Below are 14,105 nucleotides of genomic sequence, written 5' to 3' on the forward strand. Positions count from 1 at the left end.
AATCTAGGTATCCAGCACTGAGTTAGAAAAGTAACGTAAAAAGTAACTTAACTAAATCAAACAAAGTCCAATTTCTATTGCATTTGCAAACTGTTCTATGTCCAGTAACGTATTACTGAAAAGTATTTAATGCTTACCTGTACCAGGCTTGCTTAGTTCTAAAAATAAACAGTATATTTTTATACAACAACAATTGGCCTAGAGTTCAGTTCTTGAGTGTGTGAATTCATTTGCAGACTGAGTGTGTACATCAAATGCTTAACACTGTCCTCTGATACAGCCTTACTGCTCGACTAAGCTACCACTTTAGAGAGTAAGGTTCAATCTAACTTTAACCTCTGCCTACCTCTGGGGACACTTGGACGCTATACACACACTATACCTCATTTTGGTATAGTATATATAGAGCCAGTTTTTTACACTTACTCTCTATTTGTGGTAGTGTGGGCGAGCAGTAAGTCTTTGTCAGAGGGTAGTGTTAAGCATTTATTGTGCACGGGCAAGGAATGTCACACACTCAAAGACTGACTTCGGACCAATTTGTTTGTATAAAAATATTTAGATACTTTATTTCTAGAACCAAGCCAGGCCTGGTGCAGGTAAGTGAAATAATACTTTGCAATACTTGTGCAATTAATTACAGTTGAATGCAGGTTCAAATGCAGTAGGTTGATTTACAGGTAAGTCTATAATCAGAATGACTTTTCAGTTACTTTGTAGATTACAATACTCGTTACTTCTTGGATTACTTTTTAAGTTACTTTTTCTAATGAGTGCGATTTGCCTAGATTACCCACTGAGACATTTCCTAGAGAAAAGGCAAGTAATTCACTTTTGGTACATTTGCAGTTTTTCAAGTTTTCATACCAACCAACTCCACACTTAAAATATTTTCAAAGAAAAGCAGTCAATGCAATCCTATGGGAGGAAATGAAGTTCAGTTTACAGGTAAGTACTTGTTTGTGGGAGTTAGTATTCTGGGGTTAGAACAAAGGTTCCCCCAGGGTCAAGGATGCACTCTCAGAACACCCTCAGTGGCACTAGGGCCGTTGGGTGGAGAGTGGAGGCCCAATGCTATGCGATGGGGGATTGAGTGTCTCTGGTTGGTGGCTGCTCATGAGCAGGCCACAAGGTCGGGAGAGCAAAGCTCCTGGACTTAAGCTCAGGGCAAAGGGGGATCCAGTTTAGCACAAAAAGTGCACCCACAGCGGCACAGGGGCGGCCGGGTGTAAGATGCTGTTTTGGGGTCGGGTGCCCTGTTTTCAATGGGAGTTGCTGATTTTGGCTGCAGGTTCGGTCCAGGAAGACTTATGGGAGGAACCAACAGCTGGGCAGGTAAGGAGGGCTTGGGGACATAGGTGCACCCGGGTTCTCTTCTCCAGGGTGCAGGGCGTCTGGATGCAGTGGTGTCTTTTGGGGTCAGATTTCACTTTATCATGCCACTAGCGGTTGATGATGGTGGTGGGGGGGGGGGGGGTCTCCGTGCAGAGGCTGCAGGCGAAGTCGGGGAGTCCTGGATGGGTCAACCCACGGTGGACTTGGACTCTGGAGCGCTGAGGGACCTTGCTGGGACCGGTGGACCTCTCGAACTCGAGCCGTAAGTGACGGGTGCAGTGATGGTTCAAGGCGTCAGGTTTCTTTGTCCTCAGCAGGCTCAGATTCCGTCTTGGGAGCTTCTTTTGAACAGAGCTGCTGTTCACAGGAGATCCAGTCTTTATTGAAGGCAGTCAGTCCTCCCAGGGGTTCCGGAGGTCACTGGCTGCAGGACAAGGCAAATTTTGGTGCAGGATCTCTGGAAACTGCAGACGGGCCAGTAGGACTGGGGCCAAGTCAATACTTCTCTGCAGTCTCCTCTGCTGGGCGTCTTCTGTCGTAGGTTGCGGGAATCTTACTTTTTGGTTCAGGGATGCTCCCTAAATACTGTATTTAGGGGGCGTTTTAGGGGTCTCGAGGTCAGTGGGCTACTGACCTTAGGGTGAATACACCCTTGGTGTGCTCACCCTGCAGGGGGAAGTGGACACAATATTTAATTGCGATTGGAGAGTGCCTGCCATCTTCAAGATCGCAGGCACTGAAGGGAGGGCTTCACCTCACCTCCCCCACCTGAGGAGTGGAGTTGGCAGAGGTGGGTACACCTTCTGGGCTGTGCTTATTTTTCCCACCTGTCGTGCCGCCGAAATAGCAGAGGCAGCAAGGCCTTTGAAGCTCCCCTGCCACAGATGGCTCTTTCAAGCATGGGGGAGGTGTGACCACCTCCGCCCAGGAAAGGCGCTCAGGAAACAAACTCTCCCACCCCAGGGGTCCAGAAACATGTTTCGTGGTGGCAGGCTGGTGTGTACCAGTCAGGGAACCCACCAGAGGCTGGTCGTTTATCAGGAGGCATCTCTAAGATGCCCTCTGAGTGCATTTTTCATAAAATCCCACACTGCATCAGTGTGGGTTTAATGTGCTGAGAAGTTTGATACCAAACTTCCCAGTTTTCAGTAAAGCCATTATGGTGCTGTGGAGTTTGTACTGACAAACTCCCAGCACCATATACTCTTAATGGCATTACTGCACTTACAATGTCTAAGAATTGGTTTAGACACTGTAGGGGTACAGGGCTCATGCACCTGTACCCTCACCACTGGTATAGTGCACCAGGCTAGAGGAGTGGCTGAGCTATGCCAGGGCAGTGGGTTATAGGCATGGCACACAGGGATGTGTGCCATGTTGACTCTTCACTTTGTTCTGCACCAAAACACGCAGCCTGCAAAGGCAGTGTGTGTCTGTAAGGGTACAGGACCTCTAAGGGTGGCACAACAAGTGCTGCAGCCCTTAAAGGTCTTCCCTAGTCACAGTGCCCTGGGTACCTGTACCACCACTTACCAGGGGCCGACCTGTGGCCAGAGAGTGCCAATTGGGTGTACAAGGTACACTTTTAGGGAAAGAACACAGGCCCTGGGAACCTGATTGGCAGGGACCCAGGACACATCAAGTCAAAGTGCATCAGTAGTCTGGCAAAAAGGGGGGGCGGGTACTGTAACAGAAACCCAGCTTCCTACAAGGGCCCATTCATCTTGTCAACACAACATTGAGATTCCATATGAGAGCTAATAGGGTTCTAGAAGGAAAGACTCTTGAGCCTCTCTAGGAAGGTTTTGACAACTGGAATTCTGAAAAGGGAAGTGTGTTGTCTATTTTAAAGATATGGCGCTACTGCCGTTAGGTGTAGCTTTATAGCCGTGACAGCTAGACCTGATGTTTATGAATGAAGTAAATAGACAATGTCTTGAACTTTAGTTGCCAAGGGATCAAAGTCCTTGGATAGTGATCAATTCTCCATTTGTCAGCATAGCAGGTCCAAGTAGTAGGCCTGCCTGCTTCTTTAAGAATATCCCAGTATTGTGGTGGGAGATTGAGGTAGCCAAAATTCTAAGACTTCAGGAGCCACATTGCAAGGCTGAGTGATCTAGGAGTCTGATTTCTCCATGGTTCTGTGAGAGAAGGTCCTGCCAGTTGGGCAGTGTCTTGTGAGCTCTATTGACATATTGAGCAGTGTGGTGAACCATGGTTGCCATGTCCATGTGGGAGCCACTGGGATGAAGGTGAGAGACGTCTGCTGAAGTTTGCGAACCAGAAATGGGAGCAGTGGGAGAGATGGAAAAGCGTAAGAAGATATCCCGGACTAACATCCTTAGAGCATTGCCTCTGGACTGTGGCTGTGGGAATCTGTGGGCATATTGCGTTTTCTGCGTTGAAGAGGTCTATTAATGGTTGTCTCCAACATTGGAAGTATTGGTGGAGGACTTGTGTGTGAAGTTACCACTTGTGGACTTATTGCCTCCTGCCGAGATCTGCTAACACATTGTCCACTCCTGGGAAATACTCCGCTAATAGAATAATGTTGTACTGTAGCACCCATTTCCAAATGGTTTGGGCTAACTGGGAAAATTGTGGGGGGGTCGCTATTGGAGATGATACATTGCTGTCATGTCTTTTTTGCTGAAGCCTACCTGGTCTATTAGGTGAGGAAAGAAGGCTTTCAACGCTAGGTGAACAGCTAGTAATTTCAGATTTATTTGGAGATTTTTTTGACTGGGTGTCCAGTGGCCTTGAACAGAGATGTTAGGAATGCACTTGTCAGTCTCTAAGCTGAGCATCCGTTGTGACGGTCCTCTGCAGCAATGGGTCTAGGAAAAGCCATCCCCTTAACAGACTGTTGGTGATCCACGACTACAGAGTGGCATGCTTGACGGCTGACCAATACTAGATCTTCTAATTGACCACTGGTGCGATAAGCACTCCAATAATGGATGCATTTTGAGCCTGGCATAAGGTACTACGGCTATACATGAAGCCATTATGTCAAGGAGACACATGACTGTTCTGTTAGTTGTTGACCTGGTTGAAATTGAGGAAGGAGTGTCTGGAACTTCGTGTACACTCGGAAAACACAAGTGAATAACTTTTTCCTGATTGCCATCATTGAAATCGGGGTGGGGGGGGGGGCGTTTTGAAGAGGATTTTGTGAGAAAGTGGCTCTGTATATACTGTTCCCTAATAGGTACAGGGTGTACAGAGTCCACAGTCCCCCAGAGGCTGATAGAGGTCAAAGTTAGGTATGACCTTACTCTCAAAAGTGGTAGCTTGGTCGAGCAGTAAGGCAGTACCAGAGGACAGTGTAAAGCATTTGTTGCACACACTCAGTCAGCAAATGGTTTCACACACTCAATAACTGAACTCTAGGCCAATGGTTTATATATATAAAATATATGCTTGTTTTATTTTTAGAACCACAAAGGGGGTAAAAATATACTTTCTCAGAATGAGAGGTTGAATATAAATACTTTTGTCTTAAGCAATAAATTTGTGTAAACAGTCACAGTTGGTTGCAATAAACAATCCTATTTCCTAAACATAACAATGCATTGAGCTCAATGGTAAATTCAGGTTATTTGTAATAAATTACTTTTCAGATTACTTTTGGAATTCCAGGTCTGGCTCCTAGATCCAGCCTTGGGTCAGTATTCAGAATCAAGTGATGAAAGTCGACTTAATAACTGTAATGATTTTTAAATAATATTTAGCTATTTCAAAAGTTAGCACTTAGAAAATATTTCAAAGAAAACATTCAATGGATCTCTATGGCAAGAAATTCAAATTGCAGGTAGAGTACTTTGTCGTTATTTTAGTAATCCAGGACTGGGTACCTAGACCCAAGTCTGGGGTCCTTATCAAAAACAGGTAAGTAATTTCGTTTGCAGAAATGGTACGATTTTAAAAGAATATTTCCAATTTGCAAAAATAGACACTTAGAAGAAATTTCACAGAAAAGCAGACAATGGTTTCCTATGGGAGAAAAATGAGTTAGAGGTAAGTATAGTCGTGGACACTTTTCAGAGTCAGGGCTGGGCACCAAGATCCAGCACTGGGAGCTCACCTAGGAGCAGGTGAGTAAATTCGTTTTTGTCACTTGGCTGATTTTTGATGAATATTTGCAGTTTTGAAAAGTTCACACTTAAAAGATTTTTGAAGAAAAAGCCAGTCAATGTTACCCTATGAGGAAAATGAAGTTAGCGGTTTAAGGGTAAGTACTCGACTGGCAGAGTTGAACTTCCGGGCATAGACTCCGGGGTCCCCCAGCGTCAGGTTTTGAAGAGGATTTTGTGAGAAAGTGGCTCTGTATATACTGTTCCCTAATAGGTACAGGGTGTACAGAGTCCACAGTCCCCCAGAGGCTGATAGAGGTCAAAGTTAGGTATGACCTTACTCTCAAAAGTGGTAGCTTGGTCGAGCAGTAAGGCAGTACCAGAGGACAGTGTAAAGCATTTGTTGCACACACTCAGTCAGCAAATGGTTTCACACACTCAATAACTGAACTCTAGGCCAATGGTTTATATATATAAAATATATGCTTGTTTTATTTTTAGAACCACAAAGGGGGTAAAAATATACTTTCTCAGAATGAGAGGTTGAATATAAATACTTTTGTCTTAAGCAATAAATTTGTGTAAACAGTCACAGTTGGTTGCAATAAACAATCCTATTTCCTAAACATAACAATGCATTGAGCTCAATGGTAAATTCAGGTTATTTGTAATAAATTACTTTTCAGATTACTTTTGGAATTCCAGGTCTGGCTCCTAGATCCAGCCTTGGGTCAGTATTCAGAATCAAGTGATGAAAGTCGACTTAATAACTGTAATGATTTTTAAATAATATTTAGCTATTTCAAAAGTTAGCACTTAGAAAATATTTCAAAGAAAACATTCAATGGATCTCTATGGCAAGAAATTCAAATTGCAGGTAGAGTACTTTGTCGTTATTTTAGTAATCCAGGACTGGGTACCTAGACCCAAGTCTGGGGTCCTTATCAAAAACAGGTAAGTAATTTCGTTTGCAGAAATGGTACGATTTTAAAAGAATATTTCCAATTTGCAAAAATAGACACTTAGAAGAAATTTCACAGAAAAGCAGACAATGGTTTCCTATGGGAGAAAAATGAGTTAGAGGTAAGTATAGTCGTGGACACTTTTCAGAGTCAGGGCTGGGCACCAAGATCCAGCACTGGGAGCTCACCTAGGAGCAGGTGAGTAAATTCGTTTTTGTCACTTGGCTGATTTTTGATGAATATTTGCAGTTTTGAAAAGTTCACACTTAAAAGATTTTTGAAGAAAAAGCCAGTCAATGTTACCCTATGAGGAAAATGAAGTTAGCGGTTTAAGGGTAAGTACTCTACTGGCAGAGTTGAACTTCCGGGCATAGACTCCGGGGTCCCCCAGCGTCAGGTAGGTACAGTTGGTTCACCCTCAGCGGTTTCAGGACGGCCGGGTGCAGAGAGAGTTAGGCCCAATGTTATCCTATGAGGGATAGGGGGGGCCTTGGTTGGTGGCTGCTGTCTGGCAAGCCACGTGGCTGTGGGAGCTGGGCTCCTGGTCACTTACTCAGGGCAAGTGGGGAAGTAAGTTAGTGTAGAGAGTGCACTGCCAGGGCCACTCGGGCGGCTGGGTGCAGGGTGCTTTTGAGCCTTCGGGCGCTCAATGGAAATCAATGGGAATGTTCCGGTTAGGAAAAAGGCTGCAAGCTCGGGGACGAGGATGCTTCAGGTGCCACCACCACTTCGAGAGGTAAGTTGGGTAGTTGTAGGTTAGGTGGGTACCCCGGGATTGGGCACAGGGGGCCGCAGGGCGCCGGGTGCAGGGGTGCCTTTTGATGTCGGAAATCTTACCCTCTGGTTGATCGCGGTTGGGGTGGCACTCTGTTCTGAGGCTGCAGGCTTCTTCCGGAATGTCGAGGGGGGTCCTTGGGTGCCGGACTCGGGGTCACAGTCGCCGTGGGGTCGTCCTCAGGGTCTTTGTCCACTCCGGCACTGGCCAGGCTTGGCTGGTGCAGAGTGTGTTGGGTCCGCGGTTCCGGGCTGCTGCCCAGGGTTGAAAATAGGTTTCTTGAGTAGAGCCTCTACTCATGGGAGTCCCAGGGGCTTAGAGCCAACAGGTAGCCAGGTCCTCCGGGGTTGGTGAGGTTGCTGGCCACGAGAGATGCCGCGCTGGTGCAGGTTCGAGAGTCGACAGGCCGGTAGGGCTGGGGCCAAAGCAGTTGGTGTCTTCTTCTCTTTTTAGCAGCTGCAGGGCAGGTCCTTGTTCTTTTTGCTCTTCTTGTAGTTTTCTATCTGGGATCTGTCGAAGGAAGGTTCAGGGTGCCCCTAAATACTAGATTTAGGGGCGTTACAGGTAGGTGAAGGCCAGGGACCAATGGGTCCTTGTCCTGGGGTGGGTACACCCCCTATCCTGCCTCTCTCCTGTGGGAGGGGGGCAGTAGCCTAATCCTGATAGGGTAGGGCCCCCCATCCTCAAGATGGCGATAGCCCGGAGATGTGCTTCACCTCACCTCCCCCACCTGAGGGGTGGGGTGGGCAGGCTGGCACATTCCCTGTCCTTGTATGGGGTTTCCGGCCAAGCTTCCCTCCAGAGTGGGGGGTTGCAGAGGCCTGGGGAATCTCCAAGAGGCGGCATGCCTTTGAAGCTTCCCTTGGCTCATCCTGGGGGAGGAGATTTATCACCTCACCCAGGACGTGCATTGTTGCAGGCCCGGGAGAGCAGGGGCTCTCCCACCCAGGGGTCCAGCAACGTGTCTGCTGTGTGGCAGCCTGGGCAGCCTCAGAGCAGACGTGGATTGCAGGTTAGCTGTAAGGGGGCATCTCTAAGATGCCCTCTGGGGTGCTTAGTACATTAAATCCCACACTGGCATCAGTGCGGGTTTAATGTGCTGAGAAGTTTGAGACCAAACTTCCCAGTCTTCAGTGTTGCCATTATGGTGCTGTGGAGCTCGTGTTTGACGAGCTCTCAGCACCATGTACTTGTAAATGGCAGCACTGTACTTACAGTGCCCAGGAATGGACCTGGGTACTGTAGGGGCACAGGGCTCCTGCTCCTGTGCCCACACCATAGGCATAAGGCACCCAGCCAGAGGGGTGGCTGACATATGCCTTGGCAGTGTAGGTGATGGGCATGGCACACAGAGATGTGTGCCATGTCGACTCTTTGTTTTGTCCTGTTCCCCGATACTCAGCCTGCAAAGGCAGTGTGTGTGTGTAAGGGTACAGGGCCTCTAAGGGTGGCACAATGTGCTGCAGCCCTTAGAGGCCTTCCCTGGTCACAAGGCCCTGGGTACCTAGGGTACCATTTACTAGGGGCTGACATGTGGCCAGGGTTTGTCAATTTGGAGTTTGTATTTTAGGGAAGGAACACAGGCCCTGGGCACCTGATTGGCAGGAGCCCAGGGCACAACAAGGAAAAGTGCATCAGCTATTAGGCAAAAAAAGGGGGGGGGGGTTACTGCAACAGAAACCCACTTTCTCACAGATTTTGAATGGGACTGCTGTGAATTTGCTGCTAAAAGTGCATTGCCGTGACTTGTGGGGACACTGCAAAACCTTTACACTGTGGGGACAATCCTTAGAATTGTGGGGATATTTTAGTACCTTTTAATTGTTTTAAAGGAGACTCCACTGTTAGCGTTTTACACCTGCTTGGCCTTGTTTAGAGTCACTTCCTGGTTGCCTCCTTTCTAACTAGAGCTGCTATTTGTAAACGCGGTGTAGTTCCACAAGAGTTGTTCACCCGGGTATAAAAGCCACACTGTGATGCAGATCTGCAGCGGGCGTGCAGCTGGCGTGCCAAAGGCAAGCCCGTCTGTGCCCGACCAGGACCAGAAACGATTCACCTCAAAAAGCAGATTACGTACACATAATCCGCCAAACTAAGCTGCAGATCAATAGAAGCAAATGTGTACTGACGATGCTTGAATCCCTAACAGTCTGCACCTCATTCAGTCTAAAGCGGAGTTTTGAGCTATTGTCGGACAGCACCATTAAATGCTATACGCTCACCCCACATATTTCAAATGTATCTACTGAATTGTAGATCTCTTCCCAAGCACAATATATATATATATATATATATATATATATATATATATATATATATTTTTTTTTTTTTAGAGCAACAGCGTCCTTACTATAGGTTACCAGAATAGAGAAGACAGACGTGGAGCAGGGGATGGCGATTTTAAAACAGAATATTCGTCTCCTTTTCTCCTATCACAATACCTGGTTGTGAAACCCTTCAATTTTCATTAAAGTTAGCTCCTACATTTACATTCTCTGGTATCATATACTGCTCCTCCACGGACAGCCTCAATTCATTGCAGCACTACCAGATATTTTAGAGGAATGTAGCATGCAGACAGCTAATCTCACCTTGTTAGGTGCTTCAAATATGCACTTTGAACCTAGTGGATGCGAAAAGGCAAGAGCTCTATCTCACAACTTGGAAGCCTTACTTTTACGGCAAATGGTAAAAACCCCCACTCACACTGGGGGACATCTTGACCCTATTCTTACTAATCTGAATAATCTATTTATTGAAGAGTCTCTCCTATATTGTGGTGGAACCAGGATTTAGTACCTTTCCTCCTTGAAATATTCGAAACAGCGGTCCGTCTCCCCACTGCACAAAAGCCCAGAATAGCATGGTCTAAACTGAACATAAATGAGTGGAAGCAGGCCGTAGAGGAGTCGGTCCCTCCTCCAAAGGGGGACACCTAAGAGATGGCATACCCTTGAGAAATGGCTTAGCGACTCACTGGAGCCCAGAGTTCCCTTTAAGTCAATGAAGCCAAACCAGTCTAAGGCTAGGGCGCCTTGGTACACTTTAGAGCTAACCCAATTAAAAAGAGAAGCCAGAAAGAAGGACAGGGGTGGAGGAGGACATATGATGACTGTAAAAGAGGCTATAGAACAGCTGCACAAAATTACAAGCAGGCAATAAGGCAGGCTAGAATGACCGACCTTCAAAAGAGAATAGAAACATATCCTAATACATCAAGGGAACTATTTGATAGTTAAAAATGTAAGGGCTCCTCCGTTAGGTATAACTGGCCCCCCTCCCTCTACAGAACGCTGCAATAGGCTTGCTAACCAGTTCATCAATAAACTCCAGAAAATACTGACCCTCCTACCATTAGCTATTGATGCCAATACTGTTAATTTATCAAATCAATGTGTCATCCCCACTCTTGCCGCTTTTCCTTTATTAGACTGGGATACACCAGAAAACAACCTCATTCATTGACTATGGCTCTCCTCTGGATCAAGCCCCTCCAGATATTCTAGGACTCACGGTCAGCCCATATTAGACTTCCTTAGGACTATTTTTAACCATTTGCTCGAAACAGGACATATCCCTAAGCCTTGGAAACATGCCATAGTGAAGCCACTACTGATTAAGAGAACGGCAAACCCTGAGGTTTCCTTGCTCGAAGTAGGGAGTCAATTCTGGAAGAGCATGAGAATAGCCGTCGGTCTAGTTTTTTGGACCAGCACAATATTGGCCATGCTACCCAGACTGGTTTTAGATCTGGTCACAGTTTGGAAACTGAACTACTGGGAGCCACCGAAGAACTTCATTCTATTTTGGATCAAGGTGGTTCTGCGGCAAGGATTATGTTGGACTTGAATGCGTCTCATGCTATCCTCATTCAAAGGATGCGTAATGAGGGCATCACAGGAACTGGTACTAAATGGCCGGAAGCCTTTCTAGAAGACAGAAGTTTCCAAGTTTGTGAAGACTCCTTTGCCTCCTCTATTCATCTGCTGTTGTGTGTGGTCCCACAGGGCTCTTCACTCAGCCCCACACTGTTTAATTTATATGTACGCCCCCTGGTGGAAATTGTTTAATCACATGGGCTTGTATTCGTGTCATATGCTGATGACACTCAGGTCATCTTAGCCCTTTCCTCTAATACCACCCAAATCACTTCCCAATTACACTGCTATCTTGGGGTGGTTACTGATTGGATGACTAGCAGTAGGCTAAAGCTCAATGACGAGAAAACAGAGGTTCTAGTAGTAGGTAAGAATAGTCCTGGGTGGCTGGAACTCTCATGGCCAGACCATCTGGGCGATCGTCAAAAGCCAGCTGAAGCAGTGAAAATCTTGGGAGTCTGGATTGATTAAAAAGCTTACTATGGAGACTCGAGTAAAGAAACTGTCTGGCTCATGCTTTGGCATTCTACGATCTCTAATAAATTCTAGCAGAGGTTACCTTCTCCCACTAGAATATTGGTGTAGAGAGTGATATAGTCTCGCCTCGATAATGGCAACTCACTGTACCTTGGGAGCCTGGCTCCACGTGTTACAAAATGCCACTGCAAGAATCCTTCAAAGAATGCCAAAGTATCAGTCAGCCACTCCAGCTCTGGTTGCCTTGCATTGGCTGCCAGTTCAGAAAAGAATTCAGTTTAAAGCTCTCTGCATGGCAAACCAGGCTATTCACGGAACAGACCCACCCATTATTCGCTCTCTGCTCACTCCCTATGAGCCAGGAAAGGCCCTTTGCTCTAGCAGCCAAGGACTCCTGGTGGTGCCCAAGATCAAAAGAGCAAGAAGAGAAGGACATTCCTTTGCATTTCTTACTTCTAGGCTCTGGAATGCTCTTACAGCTTTTCTTAGAAATCGGCTGTCAGAAGCTTGCTTTAGGAAAAGGCTGAAGACCCACCTATTTTAAAGTGGTTAAGGAAATGCCTGCCCAGTTAGATTGAGTGGAAGGGCTGTGTGTCATCTAGCGATGTGAGGCCCATTGGGGTTGCTATGCACGATACAAATACAACTGAATTGAACTGAGTATTTGTATTCCCGCAGTGTTTGGGTAAGCTATACCCAGTTGGAAAGTGAGATTCACCCCTAGGTAAGGTTGTGTTGTGGTTTTGACAAGCCAATCGTCTCAATATGGAAAATAATATATGCGTTTTCTGCCCAGGTAGGCAGCTACCAACGCTATACCACCGCTAGATATTTGTTAAAGACTCTGGGAGCTGTTGTGACCCAGAAGGGAAGCACTTTGAATTTGAAATGTTGACCGTTTATCATGAACCTGAGATGTGCCGGGTGAATAGGAAAGTGAAAGTAAGCATCCTTGAGGTGGAGTGCAGCCATAAAGTGACCTTGTTGTAACAGAGGTATGTCGTCTTGCAGAGTTACCATGTGAAAGTTCTCTGCGAGAATGTATCTGTTTAGAGGTCTGAGGTCCAAGATTGGTCAGAGGGACCCATCCTTATCGTGAATAAGGAAGGTATAGTGAATAGACCCATGTGCACTTGTTGGTGGACTGGGTCAGAATCTATAGCTTCTATTGTTAAGAGAGCTTGTACTTCTTCCCAGAGCACCTGTTTATGTTGTGGGGAAAGTGTGGTTATGAGGTGGAATGTTGGGAGGTGTGGAAGTGAGCTCCAGACAATATCAAACACCCACTGGTCAGAAATGATACTACGCCAGTTGGGAAGGAAACCTTGTAGTCCCTCCATCCCCACCAACCCAGACGTGTGTTGTGTTATCAGTGGGAATGATTAGGGAGTCAAGGCTTTGTGGTTGTGGCGGATGGCTTTGTAAATCAGCCCTTGCCTCTAGAGTTATTACCCCTATAACAGCCTCTGCTGTAATCCTATCACACAGCACAAGGAAGGGGGTGTTGAATATGCATAACTTGTTTATTTACGAGAGGATAATAAAACACCATGAACCAATGAACGTGGGTCCCAGGCACCAACATGCAGCACACTTACTAATGTACATATTTACTACAGCTGACGCGCAGCACCACTGAGTCAATACTACAGGGAGTCCTCGCTGGCAGCTATCAGGTGGCTTTCTGCGACTTCTTTCATTGCACGCCAGCATCAGCTCGAGACGTTTCTCAATCCCTGACCAGAGCCAGGCTGGGTCCCGCTCAATCCCTACAACAATAAGGCACGGTTTAGTCAATGCAACACACAAAACACGTTCTATACCGGTGTTACGAACTGGAAAAGGCTCCTCCTTTTATCCAACATCGGGAGACTGATCGAACGAGTTGACCCCACCGTGAGTATTGCTGACTGCCTGCAGGAGAGACACACCCACATTCCCTACCAGAGGACTATTTTTGTCCACCTTACTTTGTGCCTTCTCTCCTCACTACCACAAGCCTGGTTGACTAGTGCGTGTATGTGCCTGCTGCAAGCTTGTGCCTCAGTGCCTGCTTCCTTGAAGGCTGGCTATCTGCCTGGCTCCCCAGTATTGGACTGCGCTCCCGTGAATGGCTGCTCCTTGCCTGATCATCACATCTCTCTATGCCTGTTCTTCAACGTGGTGAAAGTACCGAGGGCGTTGTACCCTGCGCATGGCTGCTCGTTGGCCTCTACCCACTACCAATATCTTCAATGCCCAAGCAGCCTGTGGGTGACCGGGGCTGGAGGGGCCACTCTGGCATTTTCCAGGAGCACTGCAGGCTAGGGGTGTGTGCTCAGAGCAGGATGGGCTGACATGACCCACAACCTCATTCTAGTGTTCGCCTCCTATTTGGTGGAGGTTGGTTTGAACCTTTATGCCAGGGCTGATTTTGGTGTCCAATCAGTCCATCCTTGGTGACCGGTCACTGCTTGCTCTCATTTGCCGAAAAGCCCAACAGCTGACCATGAACCAGTCCTTAGTGCAATGCTTGCTCGTCGTATTGCCTATTACCGGACTTGCTCTGTGCCTGCCCTTATATGCACCTATGCCCCATCAGGTGCTCTTTCTCTCCCACCTG

Source organism: Triturus cristatus, chromosome 1_2 (genome assembly GCF_964204655.1).
Source record: "Triturus cristatus chromosome 1_2, aTriCri1.1, whole genome shotgun sequence".
NCBI classification, from domain to species: Eukaryota; Metazoa; Chordata; class Amphibia; order Caudata; family Salamandridae; genus Triturus; species Triturus cristatus.